This window comes from Pleurodeles waltl, chromosome 10, assembly GCF_031143425.1.
Source record: "Pleurodeles waltl isolate 20211129_DDA chromosome 10, aPleWal1.hap1.20221129, whole genome shotgun sequence".
Lineage (NCBI taxonomy): Eukaryota > Metazoa > Chordata > Amphibia > Caudata > Salamandridae > Pleurodeles > Pleurodeles waltl.
The window spans coordinates 993,823,429-993,843,000 of NC_090449.1; positions in this window are offsets into that span (position 1 = coordinate 993,823,429).

Sequence of the window (19,572 nt, forward strand, 5' to 3'; positions counted from 1 at the left end):
ACAATCTCCCCCTTACCTGAAAAGTAGACTCTGCTAGCTTGAAAGTGTGGATTCAGCCTGTCTGTATCCAAGGAGATACTGAATAGAGCACCAGTAGCCCCCCCCAGGCCCCAGGGACTGGACTTGGCTGATTGGCTCCCTGAGTCTCTGCTGCACCTGAGGCCCGCCCCCCCCCCCCCCACCTGCTCTGGCTCCTTAAGTTTGTGGAGGGAAGGCCAAAGACAGGCACCTCCATTTTGTGTTCCTCTGTGCATTCTCTCCTGTGTCCTGATACAGCCCAGTGTTCAAGGATTGCAAAGAGACCTAGGTAAGGAGCCCAAAGATATTTTCTAGTCAAATAGTATTAATTGTTCAAACAGTGTTTGTTTTACTGTGGACTCTCTGTGTTTTTCAGGCAGCTTGGCCTCTTTTAAAGTGGTGTTTGTTTCAAAATCGTTTTTTTGCTGTGACTGTGTGAATTCCCTTGCTAGTTTAGTGGCTCCCCCCCCCCCCACCCCCCTTTTTTTCACCCCTATTCTTAGTAAAAAAGACTACATAGACCTTTCCGAGTGTGGTTTTAGGAGACTGTTTTTTAATCTGTTTGTGTGATTTAAACTGTGCTTACAAGCTGTCTGCCCCCCTGTCTTTTTTTGCCTTAAAAATCCCGATTTTTAGAGTGTGCGCCCAGAACTATTGCAGTGTTTGTCTCTTAAACAATCTCCCCCTTACCTGAAAAGTAGACTCTGCTAGCTTGAAAGTGTGGATTCAGCCTGTCTGTATCCAAGGAGATACTGAATAGAGCACCAGTAGCCCCCCCCAGGCCCCAGGGACTGGACTTAGCTGATTGGCTCCCTGAGTCTCTGCTGCACCTGAGGCCCCCCCCCCCCCCCCCACCTGCTCTGGCTCCTTAAGTTTGTGGAGGGAAGGCCAAAGACAGGCACCTCCATTTTGTGTTCCTCTGTGCATTCTCTCCTGTGTCCTGATACAGCCCAGTGTTCAAGGATTGCAAAGAGACCTAGGTAAGGAGCCCAAAGATATTTTCTAGTCAAATAGTATTAATTGTTCAAACAGTGTTTGTTTTACTGTGGACTCTCTGTGTTTTTCAGGCAGCTTGGCCTCTTTTAAAGTGGTGTTTGTTTCAAAATCGTTTTTTTGCTGTGACTGTGTGAATTCCCTTGCTAGTTTAGTGGCTCCCCCCCCCCCCCCTGCCCCCCTTTTTTTCACCCCTATTCTTAGTAAAAAAGACTACATAGACCTTTCCGAGTGTGGTTTTAGGAGACTGTTTTTTAATCTGTTTGTGTGATTTAAACTGTGCTTACAAGCTGTCTGCCCCCCTGTCTTTTTTTGCCTTAAAAAGCCCGATTTTTAGAGTGTGCGCCCAGAACTATTGCAGTGTTTGTCTCTTAAACAATCTCCCCCTTACCTGAAAAGTAGACTCTGCTAGCTTGAAAGTGTGGATTCAGCCTGTCTGTATCCAAGGAGATACTGAATAGAGCACCAGTAGCCCCCCCCAGGCCCCAGGGACTGGACTTAGCTGATTGGCTCCCTGAGTCTCTGCTGCACCTGAGGCCCCCCCCCCCCCCCCCCCACCTGCTCTGGCTCCTTAAGTTTGTGGAGGGAAGGCCAAAGACAGGCACCTCCATTTTGTGTTCCTCTGTGCATTCTCTCCTGTGTCCTGATACAGCCCAGTGTTCAAGGATTGCAAAGAGACCTAGGTAAGGAGCCCAAAGATATTTTCTAGTCAAATAGTATTAATTGTTCAAACAGTGTTTGTTTTACTGTGGACTCTCTGTGTTTTTCAGGCAGCTTGGCCTCTTTTAAAGTGGTGTTTGTTTCAAAATCGTTTTTTTGCTGTGACTGTGTGAATTCCCTTGCTAGTTTAGTGGCTCCCCCCCCCCCCCTGCCCCCCTTTTTTTCACCCCTATTCTTAGTAAAAAAGACTACATAGACCTTTCCGAGTGTGGTTTTAGGAGACTGTTTTTTAATCTGTTTGTGTGATTTAAACTGTGCTTACAAGCTGTCTGCCCCCCTGTCTTTTTTTGCCTTAAAAAGCCCGATTTTTAGAGTGTGCGCCCAGAACTATTGCAGTGTTTGTCTCTTAAACAATCTCCCCCTTACCTGAAAAGTAGACTCTGCTAGCTTGAAAGTGTGGATTCAGCCTGTCTGTATCCAAGGAGATACTGAATAGAGCACCAGTAGCCCCCCCCCCGGCCCCAGGGACTGGACTTTAGTTAACTTGCTCCTTATATAGGTTCCTCGTGGTTGTTGCACATGCTGTTATGATAGGTTCTTTTGGGAGATGGTGTTTCATTGGTTGCTAGCTCCAGGGATGCATTTATGATTGGTGGATAGGGCTGGGGATTCTGATTGGCTGTTGGTTCTAGGGATGTGATTGGTGGATAGGGCTGGGATTCTGATTGGCTGTTGGTTCTAGGGCTGTGATTGGTGGATAGGGCTGGGGATTCTGATTGGCTGTTGGTTCTAGGGCTGTGATTGGTGGATAGGGCTGGGGATTCTGATTGGCTGTTGGTTCTAGGGCTGTGATTGGTGGATAGGGCTGGGGATTCTGATTGGCTGTTGGTTCTAGGGCTGTGATTGGTGGATAGGGCTGGGGATTCTGATTGGCTGTTGGGTTCTAGGGCTGTGATTGGTGGATAGGGCTGGGGATTCTGATTGGCTGTTGGGTTCTAGGGCTGTGATTGGTGGATAGGGCTGGGGATTCTGATTGGCTGTTGGTTCTAGGGCTGTGATTGGTGGATAGGGCTGGGGATTCTGATTGGCTGTTGGTTCTAGGGCTGTGATTGGTGGATAGGGCTGGGGATTCTGATTGGCTGTTGGGTTCTAGGGCTGTGATTGGTGGATAGGGCTGGGGATTCTGATTGGCTGTTGGGTTCTAGGGCTGTGATTGGTGGATAGGGCTGGGATTCTGATTGGCTGTTGGGTTCTAGGGCTGTGATTGGTGGATAGGGCTGGGGATTCTGATTGGCTGTTGGGTTCTAGGGCTGTGATTGGTGGATAGGGCTGGGGATTCTGATTGGCTGTTGGGTTCTAGGGCTGTGATTGGTGGATAGGGCTGGGATTCTGATTGGCTGTTGGTTCTAGGGCTGGGGCTGTGATTGGGGGTCAGGAAATAGGGCTGTGACTGGAGATTAGGGCTGGGTCTCCCACTAATTGGCTAAATTAGGGTTTAAAAATCGGATTGGCTAGGGTTAGGACCAGCTTCTTATTGGCCAGTAGGGCTATAAAAGGCTATGATTCAGGGCGTCTGAGCCCGGGCGTCGAGGCAAAGGGCGGAGAGGACAAGGGCAGCTGTCTGTTTGGGTCTGTTCGGGACAGGTAGGGACTAGGGCCAGAAATGCTGCCCAATTCCCATTCTCATTCCACCAGAAATGGTTTCTGTCCCAACACATCCCTCAACATGCAAACACATTATCCGCAAAGATATCCAATTCATGCATCACAAACTGATTACAGACATAATGCATTGCCCCACCACCCAACACAATACCCTACATACAACACATATACACATACACCCCATAACTATTACAGTCAAACACCTTCATACTCACAGCAAACACTACTCTATCCCCTCCCACTAACACTACCTGCCACCACCCACACAATACAAAACTACAACATACAACTCTCTCAGTTTCAGTCTCCCAGATACACACTCTCTACACATACCAACCAAAAACACTATCCGCTGTTCGCTTCACACAGACCGCCTGAACTCATAACAATGCCCAAACCCTGCCTTCAAACACATCATCTACACACACTCTTCCCCTCTGCTCAACAATTACACACAACCATACAATTCCCACATTTCACTCCACCACACATATTACGTCTTCCAGTCATCTCAACTAATACTTATCTCCCTGACACACATCCATCACCTCATATACACCTCATACATTCATCTCCAAAACACATCAACACCCCATCTAACACTCAAATTCCACTTAACAGCACTAACTCGCATACAAGTCCCTCACCAAAAACAACTACACCAATAACCCCTCTCATTATTCCACAAAAACAATACCAACCACAAACATCAGCACATCAAAGCAACACAAACTTACATTACACTCTTCATCATACCCACTCTCACCCCCAAGAATACACACAGGATACAAATTCCACCCTATCTCCACCCCTACCCCCCCACTCTTCACAAACACCTACCACAAGCACCCCATCCCAGCAACCTTCATTCAGTCGCCTCTCCTCCATTGCACAATTTAGAGCCTTACATCATGATCCACATGCTCCTCCCCCACCCCTAACCCATACTCCTTCCACTCTAAACAAACGCAAACATAATAAAAAACATGCCACTCATAGCAACCTCGCATCCCCTTGTTTGTTTCATAATAAAACTACCCTACAAAAAACACTACACTCCTCATGGCTCTCTTAGCCACCAAGTTCACCACCCACACACACAGACCCAACAAAATGCCTCCTTAACCTGCTGGAAGAGGAACACTATGTTGAAAAGCAAGACTATTGTGAGCCTCAAACAGTCAACACAACTAGCAACACTCCTGCTTCAAGCTCACATTGTACTACCTACCCTTCTACTAAACAAAACAACACTACCACTAACACACCCTATCTAAACTGCCAGCTCATAAATGCTCGATCACTCTCAAAAAACAAGCACCACATCTACGACCTGCTCACAGACACACAACCTGACTTACTATTCATTACGGAAACCTGGTTGGGAGATGACATGGCACCAGTATTGCACGAAGCCCTTCCTCCAGGCTATCAAACCATCACACAAAACCGTATAGGCAAGAGAGGAGGTGGACTAGCTATTATATTCAAACAGGCAATAAACCTCAGTAAAACAGACAACATCTCCATACAAGGTTGTGAAGCCCTCCTTACCAGATGCCACCCTACTCCAACTTCCACCTGTAACTTTCTCCTCCTTTACAGACCTCCACCTAACAACTCCACTTTCCCAGATGCCTTTCTTGACAAAGGGCCTGATTCTAACTTTGGAGGACGGTGTTAAACCGTTCCAAAAGTGGCGGATATACCACCTACCGTATTACGAGTTCCATAGGATATAATGGACTCGTAATACGGTAGGTGGTATATCCGCCACTTTTGGGACGGTTTAACACCGTCCTCCAAAGTTAGAATCAGGCCCATAGTCTCAAACCTTATTACACTATACTCCAATCTATGCATTCTTGGGGATCTAAACATTTGGTTTGACAAACCCAATATGCCCCATCCAAAAGCTATCACCACTGGCCTACTCGCATTGAATCTACATCAGATTGTACACTATCCCACACACATCGCTGGTCACATCCTAGATGTCATTTCTGCTAAGCCTGAACTTGTTACTATTCATAGCATCACACCAACCACCTGGTCAGACCACCATCTGATAACTTTCCGACAGACAACTCCACAAATCAACACACCCCACAACCACCTACATACATACACCTATCGACCATGGAGAAAACTCAATTTGGATCACTTAGAAACACAACTAACAGCAAAGACAGATCTAGATAGAATCAATTCTGTACCTAAACTTTATGAGTGGCTACAGGAAGCTTTTGATGTCCTAATACCACTCAGAAAAACTAAACATGACAAAAGAAAACCAACACCTTGGAGAAACACAGAACTTAAAAAGATTAAAAAACAAATCAGAAAGTTGCAGCGGACCTGGCTCAAAACAAACAACAGTCAAGACAAACTGCAGCTACACAAACTTAACAGGATATACAAATCATCAATCAAAAAAGCTAAAAAAAGATACTACTCAGACAGAATTCTAAATGCTCAATCTACAACCAAGGAATTTTACAAAATTCTCAATGAATTTCGAAAACCCACATGCATGGAAGGAAGTCATCCCACCACTCAAGATTTCACAAACAAATTGGCAACTCACTACACAACCAAGGCAGACACACTGGACTCCTATTTAAAACAGAAGAAAACCATCAGCACCAACCCCTTTACTAAAATACCCTTTAAGAATAAACCATCCCAACCTCTACAGTCCTTCAAACAAATATCCCAGGATGAATTTATGGATTTAGTCAAAGCAAGCAGACCTTCTGGTTGCCCTTCTGACCCTTGCCCACCACAGATCTTCAAGAACATCCTGCTATCTACTTCCGCTGCCACACCTGTAAAAAGAATCATCAACAACTCTTTAACTTCAGGAACTTTTCCTACAGACCTGAAAAAGGCATACATACGACCATTATTAAAGAAAACAAATCTAGACCCGCAAGACCCAAACAACTACAGACCTATCACAAATGGACCTTTCCTGGGCAAATTGATAGAAAGAGCAGCATTCTCCCAGATGTCACAATTCATTGAAGACAACTCTATACTTTCAGACTTCCAAACTGGATTCCGCCCAGAAAGAAGCACTGAATCGGCACTCATGGCAATCTGGGACGATCTTAAAAACACAGTTGACCGAAATGGAGTTGCTGCACTACTTCTCTTGGACCTCTCAGCTGCCTTTGATACAGTTGACCATGACACCCTAACTCAAAGACTCCACAAAGCCGGCATACAAGGGATTGCGCTCGACTGGATTACTTCCTATCTCCAAAAAAGAACAAATATCATCCACTCACCCCCCTTCTCATCCGAACCCTACCTCACAAAAACAGGGGTCCCCCAAGGGTCAATCATCTCACCTTTGCTTTTTAACATCTACATGATATCTTTACCAGAACTGATCAATGATTTCCATCTCACATGCTACAACTATGCAGATGACACACAAATACTACTTCAATTAGAAGACCCCAAAAACATTGAAAACTCTCAAATCTTCAGTTGCCTCAGAGCCGTTGATCAGTGGATGACCTGGAGCCATCTCAAACTAAATACCTCCAAAACTGAAATACTCACATGTGGTGACTGGAAACATTATGACCCTCTGTGCGGCTGGCCTGACGATCTCGGACCACCTCCTCAATTATCCAAGGAAGTGAAAAACCTAGGAATCACCATGGATTCCAAACTAACTTTGAATGCCCAAGTAGACAAATTAGCACGCACAAGCTTCATCACCTTAAAGACTTTACGACGCATTTTCCCTCACCTCGGATTTCCACACAAGGTGCAAGCTACTATCTCACTTGTATTATCCAAACTGAATTATGCCAATAGCCTCTACCATGGATCATCTCTATCTGTTATGAAAAAACTACAACGTATCCAGAATTCCGCAGCCAGGCTACTACTACATATAAAGCCGCAAGCCCACATCTCCCCTGCCTTGAGAGCACTACACTGGCTACCCGTTGCCAGAAGATGCACTTTCAAGCTGCTTTGTATCACCCACAAAGCTATACATGGAACAGGACCGCTTTTCATCAGAAAGAAAATTACCAAATACATCCAACAAAGAACCCTCCGCTCAAGACTGGCACCCCGCCTTAGAACACCACCATACAAGAAAAAGACTGTAGGTGGTACATCCTTCTCCGTCCAAGCAGCCAAACTATGGAATTCATTACCCCCAACTATAAGAGCCACAGATAACTTTCTTGTTTTCAGGAAACTACTCAAGAGTTGGCTCTTTCCTTCATAACCACCTTTTTCAAACAACTATGAACTGCATATGCCTATGGGGATAAATATTTTTTTCAGATTATATGTATATTTCTATTGATTTATAGTTTCTTTGGAAACTAAAGCAAGGCTGTGCGCCCAGAGATCCCATAGCAGAAAAAGATCTAGAATCCTTCCTGGAGGTGAACTGATGATGTACTAGAGCGTAATCTGTATCTGACTGTGACGCGCAGGTTCTATCTCCCTCTCCTGGAGACACAGAGTAGAAGGTTCTCCCTTTATGAAGCACCTGTAAGCTCCGCCCGCTGAGCCACGCCCCGTCCACCCTCGAAGTAGGTAAAGGAATTCCCGCCTTTTACCAGGATGACGGACAGCTTTCCAAAACGACCCCACTGCGTTTACCGCCGATTCCGGTGGTGCGTTGTTGATGCACAGAAGCACGAGGACATCTCCACAGAGACACACTAGTAACAATAACATTGCCAATGGCACACAAGGTTGCTGGAGACGTTTACCCCGTGGCCCATCAGGTACCCCTAGTGTACAATATAAACGGGGCGTATAAAACATGCTAGGTAACGCTTACTGACATACTCGTAGAAAATACTCCGGTTGGTTCGGTCACGATGCTCATTTTTACAGAAACTAAACCTCAACAGGAAACACTTACCAATATAAACGTAGCAGGTGCCCCAGTTGAAGCTCAGCTTCTGGAAAGGACAAGCCACCCTAACTCTCGGGCTTGGCAAAGATAAAGCAAGGCTGTGCGCTCAGAGATCCCATAGCAAAAAAAGATCCAGAATCCTTCCTGGAGGTGAACTGATGATGTACTAGAGCGTAATCTGTATCTGTATCTGACTGTGACACGCGGGTTCTATCTTCCTCTCCTGGAGACACAGAGTAGAAGGTTCCCCCTTTATGAAGCACCTGTAAGCTCCGCCCGCTGAGCCACGCCCCGTCAACCCTCGAAATAGGTAGGGGAATTTCCCACCTCTTGCCAGAATGATGGACAGCTTTCCAAGGCGACCCCACTGCGTTTGCCGCCGACTCGCGTGGTGCGTCGTTGATGCGCAGGGGCGCGAGGACATCTCCGTGGGGACGCACTAGTGGCAATGACATTGCCGGGGGCACACAAGGTTGCTGAAGACGTTTTGCCCCCGTGGCCCATCACGTACCCTAGTGTACAATGTGGACGCGGCAGATGCCGCGGTTTGAAGCTCACCTTCTGGAAAGGACGGCCCACCCTGGCTCTTGGGCTTAGCAGGGATGGGGCGGGGCGGGGCTGTGCGCTCAGAGATCCCATGGCGGAGGGGATCTGGAATCCTTCCTGGAGGTGAGTTGATGATGTGCTGGAGCGTGGTCTGTGTCTGACTGGGACGCGTGGTTTCTGTCTTCCTCTGCTGGAGACAGAGTGGAGGGTTTCTCCCTTTGTGGAGCACCTGTGGGCTCCGCCCGCTGGGCCACGCCCCGTCCACCCTCGAGGTAGGTGGGGGAGTTCCCGCCTTTTTACCAGGATGATGGATGGACGACTAAGTATTTTTTACCCATGTTTCTAGTTATGTATTGTATGTGCAGATGTGTGTGTATAGTCATGTGTGTGTGTGTGTGTATAAATATATATATATATATATATATGTGTATATGTTGTTTCTGTGCCTGGCATGTTTCTATGAATTTCTGCTCTCTTTTTATCACACTTATCTACTCATCGCTCTTATGTCATGTCTCTATCAAACTATCCTCCATTCTCACTCGGACTCATCCCAAATCCCTTCGACCACTTCCATCTCCTAAATATCTCTGCCTAAGCTCATCCCTCCACCTCCACATCTAACTCACCAAACCTCACTCTACCTCTGTGACCTCCCACACAACCCTACTAAATTCTCCTGCATTCATCTCACCCTGCTACTATGCTCTCCCTAACCCTTCCACATCCTCTTTCCCCTCCGCCCCCCTTTTATTCATCTCAAGCCTTTGGATTGAGCAAATGAAGGATAAACTCCAAATTAACACTTCTGGATTTCTTTCCTCCTCCACCCCTCCATTACTCCAGTCAATCTAACTAACAAACTCTCATATCCGCAACTCAAATTAACTCATAATAATACTAAAACTGTACTCCTTATTAAATTATACTAATCCATCACTAATTCTTGTTGGGTACCGGAGTAGCGTGCTACTCATCGAAAAGCGCTTCGACGCCTCGTCAGGGGTAGTAAGCGCTATATAAATACGATTACAATACAATACAATACAATACAATACAAGTGAGGTATCATTTCTATCGGGAGACTTGTGGGAACACTGGGTGGAAGGAAATTTGTGGCTCCTCTCAGACACGAGAGCTTTCTGTCACCAAAATGAGAGGAAAAAGTAATTTTTTGGATAAAGTTTGAGGTTTGCAAAGGATTCTGGGTAACAGAACCTGGTCAGAGCCCCACAAGTCACCCCATCTTGGATTCCCCTCGGTGTCTAGTTTTCAAAAATGCACAGGTTTGGTAGGTTTCCCTAGGTGCCGGCTGAGCTAAAGGCCAAAATCCACAGATAGGCACTTTGCAAAAAACACCTCTGTTTTCTTCGGGAAAACGTGATGTGTCCACATTGTGTTTTGGGGCATTTCCTGTTGCGGGCGCTAGGACTACCCACACAAGTGAGGTATCATTTTTATCAGGAGACTTGTGGGAACACTGGGTGGAAGGAAATTTGTGGCTCCTCTCAGACAAGAGAACTTACTGTCACCAAAATGAGAGGAAAAAGTATTTTTTTGGCCAAATTTTGAGGTTTGCAAAGGATTCTGGGTAACAGACCTGGTCAGAGCCCCACAAGTCACCCCATCTTATATTCCCCTCGGTGTCTAGTTTTAAAAAATGCACAGGTTTGGTAGGTTTCCCTAGGTGCCGGCTGAGCTAAAGGCCAAAATCCAAAGGTAGGCACTTTGCAAAAAACACCTCTGTTTTCTTTGGGAAAATTTGATGTGTCCATGTTGTGTTATGGGGCATTTCCTGTTGTGGGCAGTAGGCCTACCCACACAAGTGAGGTATTATTTTTATCGGGAGACTTGGGGGGAACGCTGGGTGGAAGGAAATTTGTGGCGCCTGTCGGATTCCAGATCTTTCTCTCACAGACAGGACAGGAAAAAGTGTTTTTTTGGCCAAATCTTGAGGTTTGCAAAGGATTCTGGGTAACAAAACCTGGCGAGAGCCCCACCAATCACCCCATCTTGTATTCCCCTCGGTGTCTAGTTTTAAAAAATGCACAGGTTTGGTAGGTTTCCTTAGGTGCCGGCTGAACTAAGGGCCAAAATCCACAGCTAAGCACGTTGTAAAAAACAACTCTGTTTTCTATGGGAAAATGTGATCTGTCCATGTTGTGTTTTGGGTCATTTCCTGTCACGGGCACTAGGCCTACCCACACAAGTAAGGTAGCATTTTTATCGAGAGACTTGGGGAAATGCTGGGTGGAAGGGAATTTGTGGCTCCTTTCATATTCCAGAACTTTCTGTCACCAAAATGAGAGGAAAAAGTGTTTTTTAACCAAATTTTTAGGTTTCCAAAGGATTCTGGGTAAAAGAACCTGGTGAGAGCCCCACAAGTCACCCCATCTTGGATTCCCCTAGGAGTCTAGTGTTAAAAAATGCACAGGTTTGGTAGGTTTCCCCGAGCTAGAGGCCATAATCCACAGGTAGGCACTTTGCAAAAAACACCTGTTTTCTCAGAGAAAATGTGATGTGTCCATGTTTGTTTTGGGGTATTTCCTGTCGTGGGCACTAGGCCTACCCACACAAGTGAGGTATCATTCTTATCAAGAGGATTGGTGAAATACTGGATGGAAGGAAATTTGTTTTTCCTCTCAGATTCCAGAACTTTCTGTCACAGAAATGAGAGGAAAAAGTGTTTTTTTTGGCCACATTTTGAGGTTTGCAAAGGATTCTGGGTAACAAAACCTAGTGAGAGCCCCTCAAGTCACCCCATCTTGGATTCCCCTCGGTGTCTAGTTTTAAAAAATGCAGAGGTTTGGTATGTTTCCCTAGATGCCGGCTGAGCTAAAGGCCAAAATCCAAAGGTAGGACTTTGGAAAAAACACCTGTGTTTTCTTTGGGAAAATTTGATGTATCCATGTTGTGTTTTGGGGCATTTCCTGTTGCGGGCACTAGGCCTACCCACACAAGTGAGGTGTTATTTTGATCAGGAGACTTGGGGGAACACTGGGTGGAAGGAAATTTGTGGCTCCTGTTGGATTCCAGAACTTTCTGTCACAGAAATGAGAGGAAAAAGTGTTTTTTTTTAGCCAAATTTTGAGGTTTACAAAGGATTTTGGGTAACAAAACCGGATGAGAGCCACACAAGTCACCCAATCTTGGATTCCCCTTGGTGTCTAGTTTTAAAAAATGCACAGGTTTGGTAGGTTTCCCTATGTGGCAGCTGAGCTAGAGGCCAAATTCCACAGTTATGCACTTTGCAATAAAACACTTCTGTTTTCTTTGGGAAAACGCAATGTGTCCACATTGTGTTTTGGGGCATATCCTGTCGCGGGCGCTAGGCCTACCCACACAAGTGAGGTATCATTTTTATCAGGAGACTTCAAGGACGCTAGGGTCAAAAAAAAATTGTGGCTCCTCTCAGATTCCAGAACTTTCAATCACCGAAATGTGAGGAGAAAGTGTTTTTTTAGGCAAATTTGGAGGCTTGCAAAGGATTCTTGGTAACAAAACCTGGTAGGAGCCCCACAAGTCACCCCATCTTGGATTTCCCTAGGTGTCTAGATTTAAAAAATGCATAGGTTTGGTAGGTTTCATTAGGTGCCAGCTGAGCTAAAGGCCAAAATCCACAGGTAGGCACTTTACAAAAAACACCTCTGTTTTCTTTGGGAAAATTTGTTGTGTTCCTGTTTTGTTTTGGATCATTTCCTGTTCCGGGCAGTAGGCCAAATATTTTTATCGGGACGCTTGGGGGAACGCTGGGTGGAAGGAAATTTGTGGCTCCTCTCAAATTTCAGAACTTTCTGTCACCAAAATGTAAGGAGAAATATTTTTTTAGCCAAATTGGGAGGTTTGCAAACGATTCTGGGTACAAAACCAGGTAAGAGCCCCACAAGTCACCCCATCTTGGATTCCCCTAGGTGTCTAGTTTAAAAAAATAGGCAGGTTTGGTAGGTTTCCCTAGGTGCCGGCTGAGTTAGAGGCCAAAACTAACAGGTAGGCCCTTTGCAAAAAACACCTCTGTTTTCTTTGGGAAAATGTGATGTGTCCACATTGTGTTTTGGGGCATTTCCTGTTGTGGGCGCTAGGCCTGCCCACACAAGTGAGGTATCATTTTTGTCGGGAGACTTCAGGGACGCTAGGGTGGAAGGAAATTTGTGGCTCCTCTCAGATTCTAGAACTTTTGGTCACCGAAATATGAGGAGAAAGTGTTTTTTTAGGAAAATTTAGAGGCTTGAAAAGGATTTGGGGTAACAAAACCTGGTAAGAGCCCCCCAAGTCACCCCATCTTGGGTTCCCCTAGGTGTCTAGTTTTCAAAAATGCACTGGTTTGGTAGGTTTCCTTAGGTGGAGGCTGAGCTAGAGGCCAGAATCCACAGGTAGGCACTTTGCAAAAAACACCTCTGTTTTCTTTGGGAAAACTTGATGTGTCCATGTTGTGTTTCGGTGCATTTCCTTTTGCTGGCACTACGCCTACCCAAACAAGTGAGGTATCATTTTTAGCAGGATACTTGGGGAAACACTGGGTGGAAGGAAATTTGTGTCTCCTCTCAGATTTCAGAACTTTCTGTCACCGAAATATGAGGAGAAAGTGTTTTTGAACCATATTTTGAGGTTTGCAAAGGATTCTGGGTAACAAAATCTGGTGAGAGCCCTACAAGTCACCCCATCTTGGATTCCCCTAGGTGTCTAGTCTTAAAAAATGTGCAGGTTTGCTTGGTTTCCATAGGTGTCGTCTGAGTTAGCGGCCAACATCCACAAGTAGGCATTTTGCAAAAACACCTCTCTTTTCCTTGGGAAAATGTGATGTGTCCATGTTGTGTTTTCGGGCATTTGCTGTCACAGGAACAAGGCCTACCTACACAAGTGAGGTATCATTTTTATTGGGAGACTTGGGGGAATGCTGGGTGGAAGAAAGTATGTGGCTTCTCTCAGATTCCAGAACTTTCTGTAACCGAAATGTGAGGAGAAAGTGTTTTTTTAGCCAAATTGTGAAGTTTCCAAAGAATTCTGGGTAACAGAACCTGGTCAGAGCCCCACAAGCCACCCCATCTTGGATTCCCCTAGGTGTCTAGTTTAAAAAAATGCACAGGTTTGGTAGGTTTCCCTGAGCTAGAGGCCAAAATCCACAGGTAGGCACTTTGCAAAAAACACCTCTGTATTCTCTGGGAAAATGTGATGTGTCCATGTTGTGTTTTGGGGCATTTCTTGTCGCGGGCGCTAGGCCTACCCACACAAGTGAGGTATCATTCTTATCAGGAAACTTGTGGAAATGCTGGGTGGAAGGAAATTTGTGGCTCCTCTCAGATTCCAGAACTTTCTGTCACCGAAATGAGAGGAAAAGTGTTTTTTTGGCCAAATTTTGAGGTTTAAAAAGGATTCTGGGTAACAAAACGTTGTGAGAGCCCCACAAGTCACCCCATCTTGGATTCCCTTAGATGTCTAGTTTTCAAAAATGTGCAGGTTTGCTAGGTTTCCCTAGGTGCCAGCTGAGCTAGAGGATAAAATGTACAGCTAGGCACTTTGCAAAAAACACATCAGATTTCAACGTAAAAATGTGATGTTTCCATGTTGCGTTTCGTGTTGCGAGCATCAGGCCTACCCTCACAGTTGAGGTAACATTTTTATCGGGAGACTTGGGGGAACACAGAATAGCAAAACAAGTGTTATTGGCCCTTGTCTTTCTCTTCATTTTTCCTTCCAGATGTAAGACAGTGTGTAGAGAAGACGTGTAATTGAGAGATGCCCTGTAATTCAGTAATTCACATGCTAGTATGGGCACCCCGGAATTTATAGATGTGAAAATAACCACTGCTTCTCAACACCTTTTCTTGTGCCCATTTTGGAAATACAAAGGTTTTCTTGATACCTATATTTCACTCTTTATATTTCAGCAAATGAATTGCTGTATACCTGGCATAGAATGAAAACCTATTGGTAGGTGCAGCTCATTTATTGCCTCTGGGAACCTAGGGTTCTTGATGAACCTACAAGCCCTATATATCCCCGCAACCAGAAGAGTCCAGCAGACATAACGGTATACTGCTTTCAGAAATCTGACATTGCAGGAAAATGTTACAGAGCAAAACATAGAGGTAAATGGCTGTTTTTTCACCTCAATTTCAATATTTCTTTGTTTCAGTTGTTGTTTTCTGTACGAAACCCTTGTAGGATCTGCACAAATTATTCATTTCTGAATTCAGAATTTTGTCTACTTTTCAGAAATGTTTAGGTTTCTGGGATCCAGCATTGGTTTCACACCCATTTCTGTCACTGACTGGAAGGAGGCTGGAAGCACAAAAAATGGTACAAATGGGGTATGTCCCAGGAAAATGCCAAAATTGTGTTGAAATTTGGGTTTTATGATTCAAGTGTGCCTGTTCCTGAAAGCTGGGAAGCTGGTGATTTTAGCACCACAAACCCTTTGTTGGGATGTCATTTTCAGGGAAAAAATCACAAGCCTTCATCTGCAGCCCTTTTTTAGCATTTTTTAAAAAAACGAAATGTTCACCGTAGTTTGGCTAATTTCTTGGTCTCCTTCAGGGAACCCACAATGTCTGGGTATCTCTAGAATCCCTAGGATGTTGGAAAAAAAGGACACAAATTTGGTGTGGGTAGCTTATGTGGACAAAATGTTATGAGGGCCTAAGCACGAACTGCCCCAAATAGCCAAAAAAAGGCTTGTCATCTGAGGGGGAAAAGTGAGCCCTGACCCTTCAAGTGGTGCCTCTCTAGTCCTGGACCTTTGGAAGTGGTGCTAAGGGTGCCCAGATAGCCTAAATCCAAAGCTTGCTGTGCTGTGTGAAAGGGAGACTGCAAGAATGTGCCATATCTATCAAGATATGGCGCATTTCAGTCTTCTGCCTGTGCTGGCACACAATCTGCAGTCTAGTGCCAACGCAGGCACCCTTGCACCATGGAACAAGGGTTCTATTGTTACAAGCAGGATTGCTTTGTGCAGGAAGGTACACCTTTCTGTACAAAAACAATACTTAGTGGCATTTGCCTCTTTCTAAGTGTGCTGCACAATACAACACACTTGAAAAAGTAAACCATGAGGAGAAAGAAAGACATTTTTTTTTGTTGCACCACTCGTGGGAAGCATACAATACCGACACATTGCCAGACCTGCCAGTGTTGGTAAATCTCTGAAGTCTTCAGAATACATATGTGGATGTGTGGGAACACCCAGGCTCCACCCATGTATTGCCTCCTTCACACTGAGTAATGCACGGCAGCGAGTTTCGCTGCTTTGCGTTATTCCAGATTTACTAAGTTATAAAGGACCATTCAAGGTGGACTTGCATGGCTTGGTATATCTCGTTCTAGGTTTTGCAACACCGTGTGTCCCCTTGCATGGCACAAGGGTGATGCAAACCCTTAATAAATCTGTGTTAAAGTCCAATCAAAGAAATTTACATCACAAATTAATCCAGCAGGTCCCCAAAAATAACACTCCCTCTTCAGACACTGCCAGTTTTCTTGCCCCACTAAACTTTACAGTCTTAGACTTTTTTCTCTGCAATTTCTTTTAAGTCTGAAGGTAAACTGATTCCTGGCCCAATCCACTTTGTTTATCAGAACCATGCTCTATATTGGTCAGCCATATGTTTGACTTTGCTATGTCTTGCATAATTAGATTTTTGTGGTCGGCACTTCGGTGCTATTTTCCAGTTAAATATTAATTAAAAATTCATAACTCCAGTTCTGTTCATTGGAGTCAAATAATTTATTAAAACTTACTCTGTTTTTCTAAATTGCTGTGGGACTTTTATTGTGTTTTGTTTACACTTTATCACTGTTTTTGTGCCGCACAAATACTTTACACCTAACCTTTAAGTTAAGCCTGACTACATTTGTGCCATGCTACCATAGAGTTAAGCACAGGTTTATTTAGTGACCTTTGTGGTTCACTCGGACAAGGATTGTGTCTCTTGTTTGAGAAGGGCCCACTGCCAACAATCCAATTTCTCACAATATGACATCACCATTAGGGGTGTTCTGGGTAAATAGGGGAAGAACATGTACCAATTGTCTTTGAGATGTCAGGATTCCAGAGCAACAAGGAGTGAGAGTCTTAATTTGATGGTCCATGGTAAGAAGTCCTAGATTTTTCACTGAAGGTTTGGGGAGTTTGGAGGGACACAGGGAGTTACGCCACCTACATCTGGTCCAAAGGTTGATATATCTCTGAAACACTAGTTTGTTTTTTCACCATTCAATTTCAGGGAATGTGTGCCAATCCATTCTAAACCTGAAGTCAGGCAGTTACAAAGATGGATTAGTACCTGACTCTTGTGACAGGATGAAAAGTTGTGCATCATTAGCCGTAGGTTATTGGGCTAAAACAAATGACTGAATGATCTCAACCAGTGGATGCAGGTTAACATTAAAAAACGTAGGGCCCAGGGATGATCCCTGTAAATGCATCAAGTTTTGGGGAAACTAGTCGACATGAAAGGCTTGATGGAAACTTGAAGGCGTGATCAGAAAGGAATGAAATGAGCCATTCTAGTGCATCTTTTACTGCCCTCCTATTTTCAACAGCTTGCCATATTTCCTGGCTAATCTTTTCTTTCCTCTTCCTTGTCTTGGTCCCCAAGTATATTTCACTGTTCTCTATATACATTGAAGAATCCTGTCCATTTTCTTGCCGGCTGTATCTGAAGCTGGCTCAGCCTTATCTTCCATGTCTGCCAGGAGTTTGAACCTGTTCTTTTCTGTAAGATTAATGCCTTCTTCGTCTTGGACACATCAAAGTGCTATTATTCTGATTTATTCTGATTTAGCATCCAGTTTTACTGAGCTTCAGCTGCACAAGAGCAGTTACTAGATACTGACTATAGGAAGTTGGCTCTGTATGCACTATTTCAAAGTAAGGAATAGTATGCACAGAGTCCAAGGGTTCCCCTTAGAGGTAAGATAGTGGCAAAAAGAGATAATACTAATGCTCTATTTTGTGGTAGTGTGGTCGAGCAGTAGGCTTATCAAAGGAGTAGTGTTAAGTATTTGTTGTACATACACACAGGCAATAAATGAGGAACACACACTCAGAGACAAATCTAGCCAATAGGTTTTGTTATAGAAAAATATCTTTTCTTAGTTTATTTTAAGAACCACAGGTTCAAATTCTACATGTAATATCTCATTTGAAAGGTATTGCAGGTAAGTACTGTAGGAACTTTGAATCATTACATTAGCATGTATACTTTTTACATAAAACACAATAAGCTGTTTTAAAAGTGGACACAGTGCAATTTTCACAGTTCCTGGGGGAGGTAAGTTTTTGTTAGTTTTGTCAGGTAAGTAAATCACTTACAAGTCTCAGGTTTGGGTCCAAGGTAGCCCACCGTTGGGGGTTCAGAGCGACGCCAAAGTTACCACACCAGCAGCTCAGGGCCGGTCAGGTGCAGAGGTCAAAGAGGTGCCCAAAACACATAGGCTTCAATGGAGAGAAGGGGGTGCCCCGGTTCCGGTCTGCCAGCAGGTAAGTACCCACGTCTTCGGAGGGCAGACCAGGGGGGTTTTGTAGGGCACCGGGGGGGACACAAGTTCACACAAAAAGTTCACCCTCAGCGGCACTGGGGCGGCCGGGTGCAGTGTAGAAACAAGCGTCGGGTTTTCAATGTAAATCAATGAGAGACCAAGGGATCTCTTCAGCGTTGCAGGCAGGCAAGGGGGGGGGGGGCTCCTCGGGGTAGCCACCACCTGGACAAGGGAGATGCCCTCCTAGGGGTCTCTCCTGCACAGGAGTTCTGTTCCTTTAGGTGCTGGGGGCTGCGGGTGCAGGGTCTTTTCCAGCCGTCGGGAAATGGAGTTCAGGCAGTCGCGGTCAGGGGGAGCCTCGGGATTCCCTCTGCAGGTGTCGCTGTGGGGGCTCAGGGGGGACAACTTTGGTTACTCACGGACTCGGAGTCGCCGGAGGGTCCTCCCTGAGGTGTTGGTTCTCCACCAGTCGAGTCGGGGTCGCCGGGTGCAGTGTTGCAAGTCTCACGCTTCTTACGGGGAGTTGCAGGGGTCTTTAAATCTGCTCCTTGAAACAAAGTTGCAGTTTTTTTGGAGCAGTGCCCCTGTCCTCGGGAGTTTCTTGTCTTTCTTGAAGCAGGGCAGTCCTCAGAGGATTCAGAGGTCGCTGGTCCCTAGGAAAGCGTCGCTGGAGCAGGTTTCTTTGGAAGGCAGGAGACAGGCCGGTAAGTCTGGGGCCAAAGCAGTTGGTGTCTTCTGTTCTTCCTCTGCAGGGGTTTTTCAGCTCGGCAGTCTTCTTCTTCTTGTAGTTTCAGGAATCTAAATTCTTAGGTTCAGAGGAGCCCTTAAATACTAAATTTAAGGGTGTGTTTAGGTCTGGGGGGTTAGTAGCCAATGGCTACTAGCCCTGAGGGTGGGTACACCCTCTTTGTGCCTCCTCCCAAGGGGAGGGGGTCACATCCCTAATCCTATTGGGGAATCCTCCATCTGCAAGATGGAGGATTTCTAAAAGTTAGAGTCACTTCAGCTCAGGACACCTTAGGGGCTGTCCTGACTGGCCAGTGACTCCTCCTTGTTATTCTCATTATTTTCTCCGGCCTTGCCACCAAAAGTGGGGGCCGTGGCCGGAGGGGGCGGGCAACTCCACTAGCTGGAGTGTCCTGCGGTGCTGGCACAAAGGGGTGAGCCTTTGAGGCTCACCGCCAGGTGTGATAGCTCCTGCCCAGGGGAGGTGTTAGCATCTCCACCCAGTGCAGGCTTTACTGGCCTCAGAGTGACAAAGGCACTCTCCCCATGGGGCCAGCAACATTTCTCGGTTGTGGCAGGCTGCT